The sequence below is a fragment of the Aquila chrysaetos genome, chromosome 21, assembly GCF_900496995.4.
Source record: "Aquila chrysaetos chrysaetos chromosome 21, bAquChr1.4, whole genome shotgun sequence".
NCBI lineage: Eukaryota > Metazoa > Chordata > Aves > Accipitriformes > Accipitridae > Aquila > Aquila chrysaetos.
This window is the reverse complement of record NC_044024.1, coordinates 2,610,178-2,633,167: the sequence shown is the minus strand read 5'-3', so window position 1 is coordinate 2,633,167 and position 22,990 is coordinate 2,610,178. Positions and strand designations below refer to the sequence as shown.

The window sequence follows — 22,990 nt, the reverse complement described above, 5'->3', positions numbered from 1 at the left end:
CCAGAAATCAATGATTACACTAAATCCATAATTATATTCTTTTCATCTGTGGCAGGGTACTGATAGCGTGACAGATGTGAGACCTTGAAAGCGTGGAAACTTCAAAGACCGGTGAGATGTGTTAGACACCATGGACATGTGGAGCAGTAAAAAATAAAATTAAAAATAGAAAAAGACCGCTCTACCAGTGCTTTAGGTGATCTCTCTCCTTCACACATATATGTACACACATGTACATGTGCACATGTTTACGCACACGACTTGAGTCCCTGGAGTCCCCAGGGAAGAGGAGTCGGAGTAACTGCTGTAAATCAGCAGGCTTTGGCCGACTAGAAGAATTAAATATTTTAATAGTTGTCTTGTTTTGGCTCAAGAGGCTTCCCAAAGAAAGGAGCGGATAGGCTGGGTCGGGAGACACGGCTGGAGGCACTGCCTGGAATTAAGAAAGGTGAATCTCTACCTGTATCTCTTATACTGCTGCCGGGTAACACAGCCAAGCTGGTTTGTTCTTTTAGGAGACGTTTCTCAAAAATATGTTTTTGCCTTTAAGGAAGCAGAACTATACATTATCGTTATTTCTGTGTTTGGTAATAAGATGTTGCAAGAAGAAATAGTGGGTCAGCCCGAGGAGGGTTGTTGGCAGGGGACTGTAAGGGAAGCTCAGCCTTCACACCGTGGTCCCCAGGTGGAATGATGCAGGTTCCCACCTGGGAAAGAACACGCCTGGGGGCCCGTGACCCCAGGGATGCTCCGTGGAGATGCCGATGCGAAAGATGTAGTTAACCACAGAGCTGTGACAGGTAGTAACTTTTAATTTTATTTCTCTTTTAGACCATGCGGGAACTGTAAGGGTTCTGGTCTGCTTAGGTACCACGTGAGAGGGGAGGAGGGTGGTTGGTAGCATAAAAGAGACAAGGATTGCAGGGAGACAAAACAACTTGTGTTAGACCGACTACTTCAGAAAACTGGATTTTTGGGTGCATACAGGATCTTCACTTCTTCGTAACATGTTGTGCTGTGTCTTCTGGCATGGAGAACATCACCTGGCTGTCAGCGCTGTCCTGGCACATCTTTAATTCCAGTACGTGGCACACCAGGTTCCTACAGCTGGTGTAATTTTTGCTGCAAGTATATAAAGTGAGATATGTTGGCTAGGGGAGACTGTGTTGTTTGTACAGGAAAGCAAGAAAACAATGACAGAGGTCATTTCAAAAGTGTTATACCATCTTTTCTGTTGCTGCTTATGGCTTAGGATACATATGCAGAAGAATGCATGAGCAGAACCGCACACGAAGTGGTTGGGGGATTTAAGAGTGAATGAGTGACACGTTACCTAACTGCCAATGGTGAAGTAAGTCCATGGGTCCAGGTACTCCCTAACTGAGAGGAGGTAAAAGTCACCATGGGTAAAAATCTGTAAAAAAAGAAATAGTGTTTCCCATCTATTCCAAATTCAAAATTCGAAATTTTTTTTTTTTTCATTTAGTGTGGTGCCTCGAAGCCTTTGCAGGTGGAGAACAAATGCTTTAGCAGGGAAAAGGAAATGATGTTCCCAATGTTTCTCTGGTATTTGCAGCTGTGAACGTAGATGAATATCTTACTGTTCATCATACTGGAATAGTTGAGGGGGCACAACATGGATATTTTTTATTTATTATAACTTCAATAAATAATAAAACTATTTAATATTAATCCAAATTATTTATTAATAATGTTTGCTTCTTGAAAAATTCTGTGTGAATTAGAAATTTTGGGAGTACTGTTAGAAATTAATTTGCCTGAACTCTGCATGGTAATATGTCAAAATCACATGATAAGTGAAATGATTTGTATGTTCCTGGCATTAGATGTTACACCGATACTCGTAACTAAATGGTGGATGAGGAAACGATGGTATGAAGTACATAGATAAGTTGAAGATTTGTAGAGGCTACCGTCAATACAAGAAACCTCATAACCATATAATTCAGTCTTGTGCAATTTCTTAACATTAAAACATGCAAATGTAAGTTGAAAGTGACAAGGATCTTGTTTTTTCTGTAAAATTTGGAACTTTACTATTAGGTTCCTTTTTGAATTCCAGTGTAGAAATCTCAGAAATAAAAAAAGCACATAAAAATGCAGAATCTCCCCAATATTACAAGAATTGTTTAGTTTCTAAGTCAAGATCAGAAGGCTTATCTCTTTAGCCTGATCCTGAGATCACAAAATACTGGACTGTCACTGATCTCGGAGTCTGAAATGCCTGAATGATAGCCTGAGCTAGTGTTCTCTCCTGGATAAAAAGCCCAGATTTGGAGGAAGCATCCCTTAAGAGGAAGAATTTTTTCATAAATGTTTGTAGTTTGAAGCTCTTTGGGCAGCTCTAAGATCAGAAGTGTCTCATCAGAGATGCATCAACAGGCAGAGTGCAGCACAAGTAGCCAAGTGCACATGGAGTTTCTCTCATACCTGTACAATTTATGGATAACTAGTGAAGCTTTTGAAAATAACCGAATTTGAACATACCAGTAACTCCAGCAGTTTCTCTTCGCTCCCCCTGTGCAATCCCCACGCTGAGACAAGCCCTTCCCGTCATCTTTCCCCTTTGCCATTTTTAATATCCACTTACAATTCATTTTCCAAATGATCTTTCATCAGTTTCTCTCCTCGTTTCTTTCCTCTGGTTCTGTTTCTTCGTCGTACCACTCCAACGGCACTGCTTAGCAGGCACGCCGAGCCTTTCTTTTCCTGGTCACCAAAGGAGCATCTTCTGGAAGGCTGCTCACGTAAAGTCAGCTAAATACTTGCGGAGAATTTAAAGATACCTGGTCAGAGCCAGTTACTTATATCTCTTAGGTCTGTTTCTTCAAGGTAGATTAATTGTTGAAGTGCTTCACCAGTTGCATATGTATTATATAGCCATTTTATCACTTATGTAGACTCCTGTGAAAGGAGTATCATACCCATTCCTCAAAATATTCAAATCTTACCTTTTGTAACACAGGGGGCACCAAGATGAACAAACTAGTTATACATGCATGGAAAGTAGCAAGCTGAAAGTAATTGTGTATTCAGTTTTAATGGAGCTGAATCTCCTGCTGAGATTTCAATATCTGACAGCATTGCTTTCATTGCCCCAAATGCCCAACCTTTTTCTAATGTTTGACCTTGGGTATGATTATATTTCTGTATGTATCTCAAATGATGCAAAATCATTTGCCTATATCAGTCATCTCTCGCTGACAGTCCTGTTCTAGCTCATGGCAGAAGAGAACAAGTCTGATGGCAGTAACAATAGCTAAAATGAGCTTTGATAGATGTTTCTCCCCTTTCAATAAATACATAAAGCATCTCTATAATGTCATTTTGTTAACTGATAAACAACAAAAGGATGAAGGCATTCACTTTTAACTCTATTGCATGTCATTATTTTCTCATTGCCTTACTTAGTGTATATAAGTAATGTGACCTGCAGAATAGAGGACAGGACTGTTGCTTTCAGTGTTGGTTATTTATTTTCTTTTATATCCAGAGGCCCACCTGCTAAATGAGAACGGTGCAGGTGTATGACAGGCTTTATTTACCACGCCAGTTTTGCCCCAACATATTGACCCACAAAGCTGGGTCTGTTCTCGGTGCGCGCTCAGCGCGATTTCACATAACCCACAGCACCGGCTTTACATCTCTCCGTGCCTGAGGTCAACGTGCCGCACCGGCTCCTCGCAGAAATGCAATTCTTTGTGCTCATCTCCTGTTGTTTTTTTTTGGTTTTTTTTTTTTCTCCAGCCCATCTAACCGTGTCCCATTATTAGCCTTGTACTACTTACTCTAGAGAAGCTCCTAAGGCACACAGAAGTGGGTGCAGGAGGCAGCCCGTTCGGGCGCAGTGCGGTGGGTGGCATTTACAGATGTGTACAGTAGTTTGGGGATGATATAACAACTAGATTACCGGTGTTAAGGAGAGAACAAGGAGTTTCATCCCACTCCTTGTAACCCCGCAATGAAGCGGTCGTCGGAGAGGAGCGGTGCTGGAAGCCTTGGCGGTCGCGGTGAAGAGGGGCTGCCAGATAGATGGGGACAAAGGGACCGTTTTTTAAGTGTAACTCCAACAGGCAGTCTCAGTGTGATTAATGTTTCTGTACTGGTAACGAGAGCGTATCCCTAAAGAGAGAAAATTTGATAGTGGCCTCTTTTTTTAGGTCTGTGTAAGCTGGGCACATTATTTTAATAGTACACCATTTAAGGTATTTATCTTAATTTAAAAAAATAATATTTCCCTTGTTGTTTGCAATTGCCCACTAGAAATGAAATCCCTTTCCTGACTGAGTATCCTTTGCAATCCTGAGCTGGTTGTTATTGCAGGTTGCCTCGGGAATACCGAGTTACTGAGTTTCAGACTTTCTTCAGAAATACTGAGGGGAGTTTAACAGCATTTGAAAACACAGATAAAGAAATACATGGACCGTGCAAACAAAAGTAAGTGGGATAAAAAGAGATGTGTTTACTAGAGTGGTGGAGAAAAAAAAGGTCCACAAAGAAGCCCCTTGGTCTGATTACAAGACTTGTTAGGGATGCAGAGCACTGACCAAGTTCACTGGAGTTTGAAATCCCAAGGGCAGTTTTGGGTTTCTTTCTGTAGACTCCAGAAAGTGACTTAATAATTCATTTGAAACTCTGCAAAACTTTCTGTTGACTGACTTTACTCCCTCTTCAAGCAGATTTTTAGTTTTGCTCAGAGATTTTAACCCAGTATAGAGGAAGCATAAACGGATGGAGATCTAAACCCCCAGACTAAACAGAGAGTTTCACACTCGTCTAGATGGACGTGGACAATCTGACAATTAGTTTGTCTGAATTTGCAAAGAAAAGAGGGGCACAGGTAGGCTCTGTTAAATCTGCTACTGCTGTACACCGACTTGCCTTAACACAGCCTCTCCACTTCCCAAGAACAAGGACGAGGAGAAATAAAGGCAAATACAGGTGTTTGTGTGTAAAAGGGGGTAGAGATTTAGTGCCATGAGCTACTGCTAGACAGCAAAGCATAAACTGCACTGTGCTCTTGTTTAAAAAAACAACCACCCACCAAAAATCCCACCCAGACAAAAAAAAATCATCAGACGAGGTACATAGCTGGTATGTGGGTCTCCAGTGGGGCCATTCAGAAACAACATTTTGGAGCATTTTCTGTTTCCCTGTTAACGTTTCCCATTCACCTGATTTCCTTTTGGAGCATTGACCGTGCTCATCCCTCGCATCCTCCAGGATGGCTTTTGCCGAGCACCGTGCTCCGTGCTGACGTCCCCCCAAAAAGACATTGCCGAGGAGGTGCGCGATGCATCGCTTTCGCTCCGGAGCAAACCCAAGCCCGATGCCGAGGTGATCCCTGTCTCCCTGTGATCACGCCGCGGGACGTGAGGCTTCTTTGCCAGCTGGGCTGAGCCACACGTCCCTGCTGCCGCAGAATTAGCGGCGCAGGACCGCAGCCAAAACCAGGCGCATACGCCCCAAATACTACACAGCGTGGGGACTCCTTTTGCCAGCTGTAGAAACGGAGGAGAGAATTGCAACCGCTACACTTATCTAAGGCTATAAAAAAAGAAAAAGTGTGCTGCTTGAAGTTAACTCAGCGGCACCAAGTACAAGGTGGGCTTCAGAGGTGGTGGTGTTTAATATTCTGTTTGAGGATGCTGGCCCTAACGCCAGTATATATTAATAGGTGCATCGTTCCAGGAAAAAAATATGTTGTTTTAAATGTAAGCGCAGTGTTAGCAGTCGAATAGATACAGTGATAAGGTGCTAACTCTGACCTCGTAATTAAATGTAAATACAGCGTAAGAGCAAAGCAGGGGACTATGTAAACAGGTAAAGGAGGAAATATGGCCTGGTTCTTTTCTTAATGTCTTTGTTTGGGCTGTAACGGTAAGAGAGGATTTATTAATCAGAATAAAAAGGCTTCCACGAAGAATTCATTAATTTATGCATTTTACACAAATGCAAGATATTGCCTTCAACGCTTTTCTGCTTTTACTTTTAATAAATGTCCCTGGCAAATTTACATTTACTTCTCACTCACAAACATTAGACTGCTTCATTAGTTACTGTTGCTTAGTTTTTTAATATTAACAGTCTCTCCTCCTGAGTGTCTTTTATTGCAGCATACAATCTTAATAATTTGTGGAAAAGATGACATTTCCAAAGAGATCAAAATGCTTATTGGCCATTTACTCCATTCTCGTGCCTGCCTCGGCAGTGGCACAGTCCTTCGCCTTGTCTCTTAAGATAATGTATTAAAACTGTCAAGCTACCAATCATTAAGGCACCAGGAGCAACCACAGCATGCAAAATTATTCTGCTTTAAGCACAGTTTTAGGCGATTTTCTTCAGGTTTTCTTCTCTCCAAGATGTGAACCTGGCTTCCAGTAGGCAATCAAGTTACACAAATTTCTGCAAAATATATCAAGAAGTGTATCCATTTATAACTACATCTTGGAATTAGCCTTTAAAATAGAAAGAAGTCTTTCCCAAAGATAAGGGGCTTTTGTTTTAGGGAGGAAAAATCTGTCTATAGGTGATATCTCAGATAAAATCATTCATATACTCACACTACAAGTAGCTGTCCAAAAATGAAATGCAATCTGTGGTAAATTTTTTGTTGCATGCATGTGCGTTTCTTGTGAAAAATGGAAGTTTCTACTCAGAAAGTCAGAACAACATGTACAAGTGGCCCAAATTGTTTTTGATTAACAAGGTTTTCTGCCTAGAAGTCACTTTATCTTCATCCCATTAGCTGGACTCAACAAAACAAATGAATCTAATGCATTAGGCTGAAACACATTCTTGCTGTGTGAATGCAAAGAAAAATCCTCTCAAGAGCCCTGCAAACATCTTATATGTGTAATGTAGTTTTTCAGCTTAATATTCCCCTTTGAGTTTATACAAAGAGAATGCAAAGTTTTCTGCCTCCTTTTGTTGTCAACTCACATTATGTTTATGTCTGTTATTCCCAGGTATGAATCGTGTAATATTGTGATGAGCTGGCTGGCGTGATGTAACTTTGGGCCGTTTAGATACTTATTCCATACAGGGTTTGTAGCTCTCATCCTTTTAACAAATACATTTCATGGATTCTATTTTTGGAAAAGATCACATCAAGGTGATATTTTTGCCATGGGATCAACAAGTAGGAAACTTTGCTGGTTAAAAAAAAGTCTGCATGCTGCGAGGACCACCTCTCGCCTTGTGTGCTAATCAAAGCAAATAATTCACTTCCATGTCTTAGTCTGATTTTCCTTTTTTGCAATTGTCTGTAAGGAAGCTTATTTTTCCTTGAATATTATTTCAAGTTGTTTAGAAAGTCAGGTATAATGTAATCTTTATTGCCCATGCAAAACATGCATTTTGGTACTTGTGACTGTTTAGGATTTATCCCAAATATCCAATTTCCAGGTTGATCAATTGTTGTGTTTTCATAACTATTCCAAATAATCTCTTTTCTAGAGTACTCATAGATAGCTGAAATACATTTTTGTGAGGTGGAAAGAGGAGTCATGCGAGTATTACCAGAATGCTTCAAGGTATTTTACCCTCTAATTCCACACTATCCTCAGTACCTCTAATATAAAAACTGTATTTAGATTCGAAGTTATCTTGGGAACTATTAGTATGTGCACTTGAATTCATTTGATGTTCTGCATAAGTAAATATGAATATCCAGATGGAGACTATGATCGTGTACCCTAAAGAAGATCTATTCTTGATTATATAAAACCTGAAGATGACTGAATTTTCATTTTTTATTTTGTTTTTCATTTCTCTGAGCAACATAAATACATAGCTTTGTTTTATTCTTAGGAAAACAGTTATCGCTAGAAAATAGCAATTAGAAAGGACTCTTCCAAATTCTACTGAACAAGATGGTGATATCTCTTACCAGCAACAGAAAAATTGTGTGCTTAATGAAAGTGCAGTGTCTTAACTGGAAACCTAGTGGGAGTGCTAGTGCTATTTCTGGTTATACTTCAGTATATTATCTAAGCCAAACAGCCAAGAGAATAAATTTGCACATAATATGTGTTTCCTTAGTGTTCATTATCTTGTTACTTAAAAATTGCCTATGAAAAAGTGAACACGTTCATAGGAACATGACTAAAATATTCTTAATAGAAAATATATGAAAACAAAACATTATTCAAATTAAACAAAATATACTATTGCAACTGGCGCTGTTGTGTTCAGCTCCAGTAGGCACACTGAATTGTCTTTTTTCCAAATGGATAATTTATTTAATTAACCAAGATGCAATGAATTTTAAATTGTATCTTAAAATAGAAAAATTAGGTAGTTAAGAAAAAATATGATGTGGTTTACATTCTTATTCACTGTTAGGAAATTTTGTATTGCGTAATTAAAAATTGCAGTTGGCAGTTTACCCTAACATGAATTTTGTCCACAAAAAAAATGTTATCCTTGACCATGTTGACCTAATGGATTTGAATAATTTTTTAATATTTTTAAAATTCAAATTAATACAGCTGTAAACAATTATTCTTGCACATGTGTAACTTTTCACACTGGATAATGAAGTTTTTCTTTTGTGGTCATTGTTTTTCATCTGGGAATACACTGTATGCTTAGCATCAAGAAGTCTAAATATGCTCCATGTATATCCGGTCTTTTACATTTAAAACAGAACCAGCATGTACAAAGTCCTTTTTTTCCAGAAGAATTCATATAAACTTTATTCTGCAGTTTCTCTCAGGAATTGTACTTCATTGCATTACACTGCTTGATCCTGTTTAGCTGCATAATTCAAATGCAACCCCAAAGGATGTAAACATAGTGACAGTTTTTAAACATACTTTCTGATAATCAGTACAAACTATTACTTGAACCTATTCAATAACATAACAACGACAGACGGAATTCAATGACCCTCAATAACAACAGATAAAATCTCATTGTATAAAATTATATTATGACATGATTGTGTTGTCTTGAGTTATGACTTAGGTTGACTGCAATATGGCATGCTTTTTCTTTAGGAAAAGATGATACTTATTGACATTGAGATAATGCAGGATCTAAATTGCGCAGCCCAAGTTTCTGTAATGAAAAAAACCCCAAAGAGTAAAAACAAGAGCGTGTACCATGAGGAGAGAAATAAATAGTTAAATACTAGTGTTTTGTTAGCAGGACTATAACTTTTACTTTATGCAAATTTCTTTGCTGGGGCAGGCTCTTTGGTAGCTCACGTTGACGTTTGGTGGCTCAGTTTAGTCTCCAGTACTGTTAGGAAAATGGGTCACGGCAGAGCATCGGAAATCTCTGCGAGTGGCTGTCGGCAAGAGGTCTCCTTCCATGGGATCCGGCAAACCAAGCCAATTCCTAGGCTAAGATGGTGGCACGTTGTCCAAATGGATATTTAGCAGTCAAAAAAGCCAAAGACTTAAGAACATCAGGTTGCCTTAGCTGTTGGGGGAACTCATATCGCTAAGATGATGGCAGTTCCTGGCCAGGAAAGCCAATGTTTCCACCTTCTGTCCTTCCTCTCTTCGTCTGAGCTCCCAGCTCCAGAGAACGTGGAACATTGCAAAGTCAGAGTACTATAGGGTGTCTGGTGGGGTAAAATTGCTGAACGGGAGAATAGAGCAAAGGATGTCTAACTTTCATGTTTACCCATCATCATAAGTCTTTGGTGAGGTTCCAGGTAACGTGCAAATGAGTAGGGTCAGGTCCAGCAGGGATTGCTGATGGGGCTGCCGACGGTTGTTGGCCAGATCTGGCCAAGGCTGTGCTCTTGGTGTCTTAGAGATTTGGGAGATTTGTGGATAGCCATGTGATTCTTGTTGTTCTGCCCACCCCCCAGCCACCCCGAAATAACCAAAATAAAACAAAATATCATTTTTGCATCTTTAGGAAAGGTATTTCAGTATCTAGTGAGAACCTTCCCAATGTCTTCAATCAGACTGAGTGAGGTAAAGTAACCATTAAAGAGTGTCCAGCAGGGTAATGTTCTTTCACTTCTAATTTGAGAGCAATAAAGATTTTTGTCAAAAAAGCCAGCGCGTCCAAACATTGAGATTCCCGGTGCATTCAGATGTTGAGGGCTTTGGGTTTGTTTGCCCTCATCATGTGGTATAGCCAATGATTTTATAGACTTCATTATTACAAGCAGGTTAGAAACACAGAGCTTGTTTATGAATAAATAATTCTGTATCTATTCTGCAAGGTAGGAAGGACACTTAGGACATTTAATGTCTCTAAGGATGCCGTGAGCAGAAAGTATATGTGGCAGGAAAACAGATTTATGGCCAGGTAAATATAGGGAGGAAAAAAGACATGCACAATATATAACTTTACTTGCGTTTACATACAAACACAGAAGCCATAGCCATTGCACGCGTTCACAGGTTAAAATTTAGTATGGATAGAAAAGTGCAATATCTCGAGTCATTTCCATTACTGGTGAGATAAAATCAATGTCCAAATACTTCCTTACCGGCAAAACCCCCTGAAAATACTAATCTGCTGTATAATATAAAAATCCAATGCCATTAACCTGAGAGGGGACACAAAACTGCCTACTGCCTTTAAATAACCGCTTTTGTTATTTCCTTGAGGTTGGTTTCCACAAAATCATTTCCTGGAGATGTGTATATTTTGGCTGTGTTTGCTCTGACGGCCTGGAAGCGCCCAGCCTGTCTGTCGTGGTCCACCGTCAATCCAGGGACCCCCGAGCGATGCTCGGCTCTCTGCTGCCGCTCCGTTATCAGGGAGGGATCGCCGGGAAGAGAGGCTCGGGGTGTTACATCCATAAATGCCGCTGTCTAGAACCGCCCGCCCTAAGCGATACGGGAATAACCCGATGAACTACAAGTTTTCCGGAGCGGCTGCACCCGCCGAGTTTACGCGTACGTTCACGCACGCGTTTATCGCGCGGGTGAAATGCGGGGATGCTATTAAAGCCGTGCCTACCCTCAGCGGTGGCTCTGTACGGCGGGGCTGCCCGGCCGGGGGCTGCTCTGCTTTCGCATAAATAGTCTCTCTTACCTCTGAAGTTTTTCCTCCTCCTCTCCTGCAGCAGTGCTAGGGGTCAGGCACACAAAGGTGCTGTCCCCTGATTGCAGCAAACACCGCCATGTGTTGTATGTTTGATGAATTAAAAGGATGCTGCCAACTTAATTACACTGTAACCCTTCAATAAAGGAAGGGCAGAGCTGATTAACTAGTGAATAATTGGGGGCTGATTGATGGCTTTCTCCCTCACTGCTAAAGGCTGTATATATAATTATTTTGCCTGTGGGCCTAATTTTGCCACTGTTAGCTTCCACTTTTGTCATCAGCTGTAATTTATGGATGGGGCCTGAAGCCTTAAAAAAGGCTGGAAAATGAAATAGCCCCGAATCCCCAGATATGTCACCTGGAAATGGCCAGCAGGCAGCCTTTAACGTCAACATTTGCAGCCATTTAGCAGCATTAACACCTCATGCTTAGCCGGAAAATAATATTATCATTTGTCAACAACTATCATAATATAGATTTTTTTCCTGACATGTAATAATGTTGCATCACTCACACCAATGATTTAATATATGTTTTAAATGCAAGATCAATTTATTGTAACCGAATAGAAAATTCTTCTGGTAATGCACTTAAAGAAAAAAAAGAGAGCAAGAGAAGGAAGGCCCATGCCCTTCATTGCATTGGCAGGTTGGTTACAGAATTAGTATGTCAGTCTCTAAAGAACCCCCAAAATCACTGCAAACTAAGATAGTTTGTGAAACTTAGTTAAAAAAAAAAAAAAAAAAAATCTTTTTTTTTCTTTGAACTTTGAAAGATGCAGTAGCAGTTTCAAAGAAAATACAGTTAATAAGCTAGTAAGCCTGTCTGCACTGTACTTAAAAAACATTGTGGGACAATTTTCCATCTACTGTCAATCAGCAGAGCTGCATATGAGCCCGTATAGCTATGCTGGTTTGCATGAGATGTAGATCTGACCCTTTGTATTTTAAATTGAAATAAGATTTCTTATTTTTTTCGGAGAGATGAACGCTAATCATTAATGCTGCAAAGTAATAGTAAAAGCCAATCTGTTTTGAAGGATTGAATTGCTTCGGTGGCAAAGAGGAGAGATGCGCCCCAAAAGAAAGCCTGTTTGGGGAAAATACAACATTCTGATTAGAGCTGCTCCAGCAGCTGCGTGCGAAGAAGTGCTGCCTATTTTATATTCCACAAGGATTTTTTTCAATAAAGTAATAACAACTTAGATTCACTTTTTTTTTTTTTTTTTTTGGTAACCCATATTTAAACATTGCGGAGAGGAGGCTTCTAATTTATAAGCCAAGATATACAAATCCTCTCTCTCAAATTTCCTTTGTTGTTTTGTCCTCACGGAGCGCTCCCTTGCCTATGAATCACATAAAGATTTGAAGAACCTTTCAGTCAAAGCTCAGTAGTGTGCCAGTGGGCACTGGCCAGGAAAAAAAAAAAGATTGATATTTGCCCTCTCTTCTTATCTGCACTTGATTTATAAGTCAGTGCGAGTATGCAAGAGAAATAAAGGCAAAGACCTTGATGCCTCCCTGTGGAGAATATGCACCATTTGGATTGAAGGCATGAAAGAGGAGAAATTAATGGTAAGCTGTTCATCTGTCACTACTGCCAGCCTGATGGTTTTGCAGAGAAGGAGAGGACTAGATGACATGCCCTCCAGTCAAGGGCATGACTGCCCGCTGTTCTCATATTATAAACACAGTGCTTTGGGTTTCTAAGGGATTTAAATTTAAATTATACTGTACTTTGGATAGGCAAATCTTTACACAAGTTTATTTTCTTGAAGTATTAACATGCAGGATTTCACTGGCTTTATGTGGAAGAAAAATAAAAATTAAGTCCCCCTATTTGATAAAAATGTGTAGCAGACTCTTAAAATGTATCCGTATTTTTAAAGCAGTGTGTTATAGTGTAATGAGATTTAAATTTATATATGCATTGAAGATTTAGGCACATGCATAAATAGATAAGCTTTAGTTATTCTACTTTCTGGCACATAGGAAAAGATTAAAAAGTTCAAAATAGGAGTTGAAATTTTTTTTCCATTAAAATGGTATAATACTGACTGCTGCTATCGATGACAATATTAGGAACGCATCTGGAGGATAAAAACTGACACAAAACTTTCATGTTGTGCTAAACGACAAGAAAAATGTACTTATTGCTAAATGACTTCTTTTCAGTGCTGAGCATTTGTGTACCCTCTTGCAGCTGTTGAAATATTTTTGTACGGTACCTAGCACAAAGGCTCGCTGGGCTGCTCGAGTCCTCGAGATGCTTCTGCAACACCGATAAACCTTATTGTGTGTCGCAAAAGGTATCGGTGCTAATAGGAGCGATTTTTGGTGCCTGGCATGGTTTAGATACGTGCCCATAGGCATGAGAAGGAGTTTGCGCTGTGCACAAGTTCAGGGTTCGGATTCTGTGACATTTTTGCCACCCACACCCAGCAGCTAGTTAAAGCCCTCTTTGCTGAGCCCCAACAGTGGGATGGGAATTTTTGTTCTCCATTAAAAAAGGGAAAAGTGAGTTGCTAGTCCACTGGTTTCGAATTATCTTGGGTTTTATAAACCAGAAGCCAAAAAACCGCCTCTGTTGCATACTTTTGTTTAAAATCTCCTGAGTCTGGAGCTAATTTCATTATTTCCTGAGGCCTGAGTCACGATTCTTGAAATCCTGGTTAGGCAACAGATTTCAATAAAATAATTGTGCTCAAGTAAACTGACATTTACTCTTACTACAGCAAACTTCATGACTTGCATATCACTTCTGAAAGAACTGTAAATCTTCCACAAACCTGACAAATGTAAATCAGAGAAGAGGAGAAGGAGGTTGGCCAGGTGAGAGATGGTCCTCCAGGATCTTCAGGAAAGAAGGGACATCCTTCCCTCCAACGCGACTGGCATCTCCAGAGTACCATGCCTTGATTTTTTTATCTTTTCTACCTTCCTCCCCGTGCTGTTGCAGGAGAGGTTACCCTGCTTCTCGCTCCGGTGTCAGGGCACCAAGGCTTTGCTCTCCTGGGCTCCTTGTCCTCCCGAGCCCATTCATGCCATGGCCGAGGACTTCGCTTTCTTGTGCACCGTCATCAACCTTCTCCATCACCTGTCAGGAAAACCCTCAGCGGGGTGGTTTCTAACACCGAATGATGAGGATCAAGGCATTCACAGTCCTAATCAAAATTAGTCAGCCAGAGATATCATATGGTCACCAGGGCTGAGAACAATTCACCTTCAAAAATCTACAGTTGCTCTCATCTCCCTGTTCCTAAAGCGTCTCCTCTGCAGTGGTTAGAGGCTCTGCGCTTGCGACGGCTGCCTGCCACTCTGTGTTTTAACTCCCTGCTTGAATCTGCCTAGAGTTTTGGCAGACTTCAAATGTTGGCAGTGATGTTTTCTGTGCCAGCTGTGCATTAAAGCATTTTTTTAGAAGTTTCTGCTAAAATGAATAGGGTTTTTTTTTTAAAAGAGATTGTGGGAAAGTATGTTATTTCACCAACTTCAAAAACTATAATAACTTTTTTGAGCAGCTCCAGCTCCTCCAGGCTTCAGAGCAGGTAGTTAGTTACTTTGGCGCCTTTTTTTTTTTTTTTTTTTTTTTTTTTTGGTTCTTGTCAAAAAATCCTCCTGTGCCCTAGTTTATACGCATGTTAAAAATCTGTTTGCACTTGCTGAGTCCATCTGCACGGAGGCTGATCCGTCTCCTCTCAGTTCCACGCCGACCGTAGTGCGGATGCGGCACCCATACGGAGTGACCGGGTGCCACCACCAAGCTGCTCCGTGCCGTGCCGTGCATCGGCAGTGCCGGAGGAGGTGAGGAAGGGAGACTTTTCTCTCTGCTCTCAGGTCACCCCTTGCTGATTCAGTATGAAACCCACCGAACTGAGTAATATTTTCTCCGTGCTAAAATTTTGTGCAAACGCTGGCAAATTGTAAGTTTTCCGTGTCTATCGTGATGGGTGATGTACAAAAGCTTTCTACTGCCCCAGATGACGTTGTCAGCTGGGGCACAGGAGGTGGTACGACACACCTAGAGGTCCTAGTTTTGCTGATGAAGCGAAGGAATGTTGTATGGTCCTGCAGGCTAAACGCTTTTAAGTCTTGACTTGTTAGTTGTTTGGGATATTGCATACGAAAGAGAGTAAAAGAATACAAAGGTTGTAAAACTAAGCACTGAAAAGTAAGAAAATACTAATACAGCCATATTTATGTATATATTTATACGTACACATACTACATATTGGTTTTTGTTACGTGGTGTGCACTAAAGTGTGTTCAAATGGCCCCTCCTCCTCCTTCAGCAAGTGCAGTCTTCTCACACTCATGATCTGTTCTTTCCCAATCACCATCCAAACTTTGGGCTTCTCCTTATGGATTTTCCTCTGACGCTCTCATCGGAGCTTTTTACAATTAACTAATCTTTGATACTTGTGTGAATAGTAGCAGAGAGGTATCCTGTTATTGCAGAAGGAATGGCTTGTCTCCATTTGACACATCCGCAGTCAGGCACCGAAATAAAGGTTATTTCCACAGCACCAATAAATTGGCAGGGTGCAGATGCCGAGATACCCCAGGTTTGCTTTTTCAAGGGTGTCACCCCTCAGAACTCTTCGGCGAACGGGTGCTGCTGCTGGGATGGGTTTTTTTAAGTGATTCGTTGCACATCTGGAGGGGAGCCGCTGCCGTGCCGGGGTGCAGTGCTGTGCCGAAATACTGGTGCTGGTCCCCAAAGCAGTCTACGTGTGCGATCACCACCGAAGGCCCAGCAGCTCGGACGCAGCGGCGTGCCGATACAGCGATGCTGCTTTGGGGACCCAAATGGAGCGGTTCAGCGCTGGCGATGGGATTTGCATTTCGGCGCATAGACGTAGTCTTAAGTGGTGACACGTTTTTTTATCTTTCTGGCTTCTTTCAGCTCATTCGCTGCGTATCTGCCAACTACAGATAGCAGCAAAATAAAAATTCTGATTTATTTCCATGCACAGTCATTCCTATGCACTTATGAGACTGGGTTTCTTTGGAAAAAAAAAAAAAAAAGCTGTCTGTGAGCAAGTAATTAACAACTACATCATAGTGAAGACAGGCAAGGGCCAAATTAAAGTTGCAGAGGGACCTTTAATTCCAGCATTTCCTAGCTATTGAGTGCTTCGGTATGCGGGATTAGCAATCTTTTAGCCTAGTTTTTAATATAAGCACGTATCAACTTGAAACGAAGGCTGTGTTTTTGATGCGCGGGCGTTACGCCACGCAGTCCGAAAGGCGGCCGGTGTTCCCGCTTTGACCGATGAGTCTCGCGCACGCCGCGCTGCTTGATTGACGCCTGCGTCCAAAAGCGCAAGGACGGGGAAAGCACGGGAGGACATGGAAACTGCGGAAGGGATTCATGTACCGCGGTGAGAAACTGGTTCAAATCCAAGTTAACTGGGAGGCGGCGTGGGGCTCCGGGGCTGAGCAGCGCTGCTGGCGTGAGCTGAGCTTACTGCCGGTGGACCAAGAGCAGGCTGGTTTAAGGGTTGCTTACCAGCATCCTTAAAAGCCTACGTTTTCTGATTTTTGCACTCTTTTTTTTAACATCTTCATTTTAGATCTTCTTATTTTACAACCAAGTTGCTTAATGTTATCTTTTTAAAAAAAAAAAACAACCCTATCAACAGAAATGAAATATCAAGACAAAGAAAAGTAAAAACTCAATTTATTTCCTGTTCAACTTCAGGTAGAAATCCTTAAGTTTCTTTACCTAAGGTGGCCTAGCTATGAAAATGTTTTGGAATTTTGGGGGAACTGTTTTTATTCCTCTGGAATGAAAAATATGTTTCAATGGAAATCCATTTTTTTCGATGAGGAAGGAAAGAGTTTAGTAAGAAAATTTTAAACTGATTTGAATACTTTGTTGAATATTTTCAGAAAATTCTTCCAAAAAAACTAAAGAAGCTTCCAAAACCAGGGGATATTCTCATATCTAACAGCAAACTGACACCGCTTATCCTTGCAGGATGCCCTCTGTCACCATCATGGCCTTGTTGTGTATCAGAACTCAGGGATTTGCAGTTATTCTGTATGGCTACAAAACCACCCAAAACTCTCCATCAGATTTAATTATAAATCTAAATGAGAGCAAAATTATTCCCCAAAATTAGGTTCTAGATTTGACAATGTAAGGGGCCACTAGTATTTTCTCTAAATGTTTTACTGTGTCTGGACTACATTGCTTAGTGTTCAGTTGCTTATTTTAGGTTTTTGTTTTTTTTTTTTTTCTGGGGACTTGATTAAAACTTAGGAAATCAATGTATTTTTTAATTTTTATTTTATCTCTGAAATATGATTATAAATGACCTTTGATAAAAAAGTTAACAGAGAATATGTCAGGAAGCAGCTCAGAAGGAAAAGATTAAAAGCAGACAGTCTAGAGAGGTGTTTAATTTCAATTTTCTTTGTGGTATAAGAAATCTGTAGATTTTAAAGCCATCATGCCATAGTTACTTTTATCAGTAGGGCTCTTTTGTTTTGTTCTGCCACCTAATTCTTTTGATGACAATGAGTCCACAGTTTTCCAATGACTGATTTCGATTTGCATGTTATTGTCAGCCTTTTATATTTTATCATATCTCCACTTTGGTTTTTATGCAGATCCTCACATCAGAAGGCAAGGGCAGCCTGAGCTAAACAGCTGGCTGGATTTGCATGAAAATGGACTGCCCTTTTTCATTTGTTTGTTCTTTGGAAATTACAGTAGGTGAGTATCTGACTCAAATTTCCCAAACAAATAAAGATAAAACTTCACAGATATTAAACTGTGGAGCATTAAACTGTATCATTTTACATATAAAAAGAAAAGGATTAAATAGAATTAGTCTGTTGAGCTGACTGAGGAGAAACAATGTGAGTGACGGTCTGAAAACTAAAGATACAAAAGAACTGTGGTATCTTCAAGAGATTTTTCTCTCCAAATATTTTCCTTTCCCATGTTTAAAGGATAAACACTAATATAAATATTTCCCTTATGAATTTAAGATATTTTTGCTAGGGAAAAGAAAACCATAATCTGTTTTAAGTCATTATATGTTTGATAGTATTCATGTATTTTATGTACATATTTTATATACGTAGCAGGTTACAGAAGCCCCTTAGCAGTGGATATTCTTTACAACTCGGACTGCCGGTGTAAACCAGCCAAGGTGTAAATGTGACCAGGGCAGATGACATTAAGAAGCCCGTATTGTTTCCAAGAGGCCAAATCTGTAGGGTGAGGCAAGATCTTTTATTAGACTGGCTGATATAGATGGAAAAAATGAACAAGCTTTGGGGCGCACAAGAACTTGATAGTTGACAGATACGAGCTTTATAGATTTGAACAGTAAAGTATCAAAATAACACATGGCACGACTTGGAGTTGTCAACAGACTTATAAATTATTTAGAGCATGTGTGCCCTTGTGTGCCTGCAAGCTTGTCCGCCTCTTTCCGCTTAGGCTGCTTGAGCTTACAAAAGACACAACCACTCCCTGCAAACCTTACCGCTCTTCTGTCTTCAGACCATCTCAGAAAGAAGAGCACGACTACAACATTTAGTTTAAACAAAGGTTTGGAAAGAGTGGATTTTATGACATCTAGCTATAGTATGGGATTTAACTGTTTTATGTGTAGACTCTCCTGCTTTCCGTTTACGGTAGGAGCTTGGATTAATGGTAATGCTATACATTTTCTAGAGTTAAACATCTGGGGCAAAGAGCTATCAACTCTGAATTTCCTGGAAAAGTGGTAACTGCTAGTCTTGCATGAGATAATAAAAGTTCATTCTTTCCTCTGATATGGTTGGAATTGGGTATGTAGAGCCACAACCATGCGGTGCTGGGAGAGCAGCAGTGTCCCCAGGTCATAGCACAGGGCCAGCTAACAGCCAGGAGCCCAGGCAAAATTTGTAGGGTAAAATATATTCTTGCCTTTTTTTGTTTTTTAAATTTTATTTTTCAGACTTCCTCCATAATCTTTCCTGAGTACGCACGGGAAAGTCTGGAGAACGCTTTAAATCCTTTTTCTTTCACATGCGGCAAAACCCCGCGTAGCTTTCATTACACCTATGCATTGAAATTTATTAGCGAAAAGCGCTCTAAATAATTCATAAGCCTGGTGACATCTCTAGGCTTTGCTTTGTGGTGGTGTGAAACCTCGCTGCTCAAATCCACAAAGCCTGTACCTGTCAGCCAGCAGGTGTTGACACAGTTGGTGTAAAGCCCCATAAGGTCAGTGGAAAAGACAGGACGTATGGATTCTCGCTGTTTTGAACATTGCGTCTTTCACACGGCCGTAGGGGATGCAGATCTGCCGTGGGCCAGGCGTATTAGTAGTGCTTTAATAGATAAAATAGACTTGCTGTTGCAGGGCAGCGTTGCTGTAGCTCAAGAGGCAGCAGCAGCAACAGAAGACAGCTAGTCCCAGGTAAGTGCAGAAGGTCCTAAATCCACCTCCTGCAAAGCTGAAATGATTGTTTTGTGGATGCAGGGACTCAGCAGATGAGAGAATTACAAATAGTTAGAAGGAGACCTAGTCCTGGAAGACTAGGGATATTCAGGCGCACGCTCCGTCGGATGGGGCAGGAGCCTTTCTGGAAGGCAACAGGCTGCTGCTGGGAACCTGATGGTCTTGGACAGCTGAGGACACGTTCGGGTTTTGGGGAGGTGTGTGTAACGGGCATCGTGCCTGGTGGACAGGGCTTGGCTTGTCCATAGTCCTTTTGTTGTTTTCAGCCATTTAAAAAACTTAGTAAATACTGTTTTGTTTTAGGAAAGCCACACAGGGAATTGCTCCCACTTTGCTCAACTCCCAGAGGATCTGAAGGCACTGTTGTAAGATTGCACTTGCTAAGGACTCGTCAGGAATATTTCTAATCTATAATTCAAGCCTCTGTCTGAAAGGTAAGAAAATTGTGTGGTTTCCTTCTGAAAGTGGCAATAGCTTATGGTCTAGGAGCAGAGAAAGGATGCTCTTGGATAAAACAGAGGAACCCTTCACTTGGCTTTTGAGCAAAGAATATCAGGGGCAAGTGTTTGCTGTCGTTTGCACTTCACAAGAGTTGTATGGAGTGTCATACAGCCATGTGCATGCTTGTACACACAATACCTGCTAAAGTCCTTCAGAAAGTGCCTTTATAAGGTTCTGCCTGTCAAAGTCGCTGAACCTGCAGAAATGTCTTGTATGCAAAGCAGAGACTACGCAGAAACTTATTACAATTCAGTATTTATAGAGGCGTCATGGAAGTACAAATAATTTTTGGCTCATTATTTATTTTCTGTTGATTTTATTTTGTTATGTTGTATTTCTGGACTTTTTCCTAAAAATGTTGCGTTTCCAAATTCTTTACTAAATGTCACAAATAAGTAGCAAAAGTTGCGTTGGCATTTTTGAAAGTTTTCCAAGGTTTTGCTATTGTTACAGTTGCAGAAACCATAGCCCTCGCATAGTTGTGAATGACTTGACTCGCAGGCATCCAGCCTGACAATGACTCAAATTACTTTGATGTTACAATACATAAAAATAATGCAGAAAACAAGACATTTTGGCTTTGGAACCTGACTTGAAAATGGATTGCTGGAGGAAATGGAGTATTTGACTTGCTTTTCAGAGTAAACTCTCTCAGATTTGGCTAAATTTAGCACTTGTTTTTTTGGTTGGGTTTTTTTTTGGTTTTTTGTTTGTTTGTTTGTTTGTTGGTTTTTTTTTTTTTTTTGTTGGATTTTAATCTGAGTGAGATTTCCTTCAGAGCTTGGATCTGCTTGAATGAACTGTCTTAATCAGACTGGGCTGGCATGCCCATGCAAAAGTCAGCAACACAGAGAGAAAGAGGTAGTGCATTGAGGGCCAGCTCACGCAATCTAGCTATGATTTTTCTCTGGACTACTTCATTTTTGCAAACTCTTGGTGGATATGTGTTATGGCTCCAGTGCGATAAAGAGAAACGGTGTGTAGGTGTAAAGAGTTAGATCTTCATCTGATATCAAACGGTTGCTTGAACTATGTGAATTTATACTTGGTGAGGGTCAGGTGCAATACGTGGGTCTACATTTTGCAGAAAATATTATTCAGATTCTATTTTAAAAACCCATTTTTACATTGACTTTGTAATGTAACTTCTTACATAAATCCATGGCTATAAATAACAGTGAAGTACCACTGCCATCTCTGCAGAGTCTGGTGTAATTTGGAGAATCAGCACTTTTTTCAGTACAAAAAAAGGTAAAAATCCTTGTCCTGCCATGAAACCATCCATGGCAAAGCCTGTGCATCCACAGCAGTTCCTGCAGCAGCCGCTCTAGTTGTAGGAGACAGATGGGTTTCGGCTCAAGTCCCTATTCCTGTAGGACAACCTCAATTCAAGTAACCTTTTGTCCTTTTTCTTGATGTTTTCTTGGTGTGACTAGTTGTCTCCTGTGGCTCTGTTGACCTAAGGGTAGTGCCAGGACTCCTCTGAGCTCGACACCTTCAGATTATCCATCTTTTTCTCAGACAGCCAGAATCGGGTTGTTGGTTGGGCTGACAGTGTCTTCAGCGTCACCCATGCAGCAGGTAGACGATGTGGATGGGAGGTCGTGCATCCCTGCCCTTGGGCGAGAAAGGGAATAGCTAAAGTGTAGATTAATTTGGATTACTCTTGGGAAAAAAAGTCTATCGTTAGAGTTTGTTGTGACGTGGTCACTTTCAATTTCCACTTGTATTATGGGTGCACAAACACAGTTCGCGCAAGCTAGTTTTTCTCACTGTTTTCCAAAAATAATGGAAAAACAAGGGTCTCCATAACGCTGGGCCTCTGAGCAGTTGGATTAATTGCATTTGTATGTGAAACAGTGTTTTGGTTTTAGAGCCTTTCACAATACTGAAAGGACACTGAGAATGTCTTCCCATGTTTCATAAATTTCAGCCAAGAAAAAACAAATGTGGCTCTTTTACGTCAATATTTTATGTCTCCATAGGTTTTGTGTTAAACTCCCGTACAGAGTTACTGTGTGTTATTGATAACATGGAACTGGACTTGGTGGATTTTAATGTCTTTTTTCATGTTTATATGGAACATTTTGAAGCAGCAATTAAAATAATTAAGGAGGGCGAAGAAATCTTTAGCATGCAACAAAGATTTCTGCAAAATGTTAATTTCTGTCAAATAAGTGAATATATGCACAGATGCCTCCTGACAGAGGCTGTGATTTCTGAGTGCTTTGCATGCCAAATAACTTGTTTACCCCCTCAATGTTTGCCAAGTTTACTGTCAATTTACAAATAATTTCCATTTTGCTGTTTATTCTGCTGCCTTTTGATGGATATGTCTTCCAGACTTTTATCTTGCATGTAGACAAACTAATTAATATTTTCCCTTCAGGCAAATATTTTTTTCTTAGATCTAAATGTGGGTTAGATTCTTCTTCGTTTCCATATGCTTTGTTCTGTCAATCATTTCTCTTCTATGTTACTAAAAATGTACCTTTGTGGATGTCATTTCTCATGTTTTACAGATTTATTTCACCTACATCTATATGGGAATGTGTGTATGTAGAGAGACATATTTGTTATATATGTGTTCATATATGTTTAAGCAGAGAGAGTGAAAATACTAACTTCGTGCTAAGATTTGGTTTTCAAGACTGAATGAAAATACATTTTGTCTTGCCTGTTGCTGCCATTTCCCAGGCTTGACCTCACAGTTTGTAGTTACTGCTGCCCATATGGCACACGCAACACTGAGTACGTCTCTTCTGCAGCGTCAGCCCCGATTCCTGCACGTCTTTTTGACCTAGCCCAGCCCTACTAGTCATATATAAAATATTTGGTATATCCCATTTCCATCCTCCTGCTGTCATCCCAGCACAGACCACAGCGGGCTGACCCTTCTGAGATGAGCAGGCTGATGCAGAAGTGGTCCTGAGCCGTCGTGACCCTGCAGGAGCGATGCTTCCCGCAACCTGCTCTGGC

At 40.6% G+C, this 22,990-nt stretch overlaps 1 long non-coding RNA gene across 3 annotated transcripts in view; it reads left to right on the top strand.

The window, feature by feature from the left end:
* The first annotated feature begins 373 nt into the window (after positions 1–373).
* Positions 374–22,990, top strand: part of LOC115333662 — a 96,929-nt gene continuing 74,312 nt past the window's right edge. The window contains exons 1-5 of one of the 3 annotated variants that reach the window (XR_003920886.1): positions 374–448; positions 1,253–1,351; positions 7,495–7,556; positions 17,661–17,766; positions 19,814–19,944. This is a non-coding gene — a long non-coding RNA (uncharacterized LOC115333662). Of the gene's footprint in view, positions 449–1,252; positions 1,352–7,404; positions 7,557–17,660; positions 17,767–19,813; positions 19,945–22,990 lie in introns of those variants that run through there. The other 2 variants (XR_003920887.1, XR_003920885.1) reach the window with 2 other exon arrangements.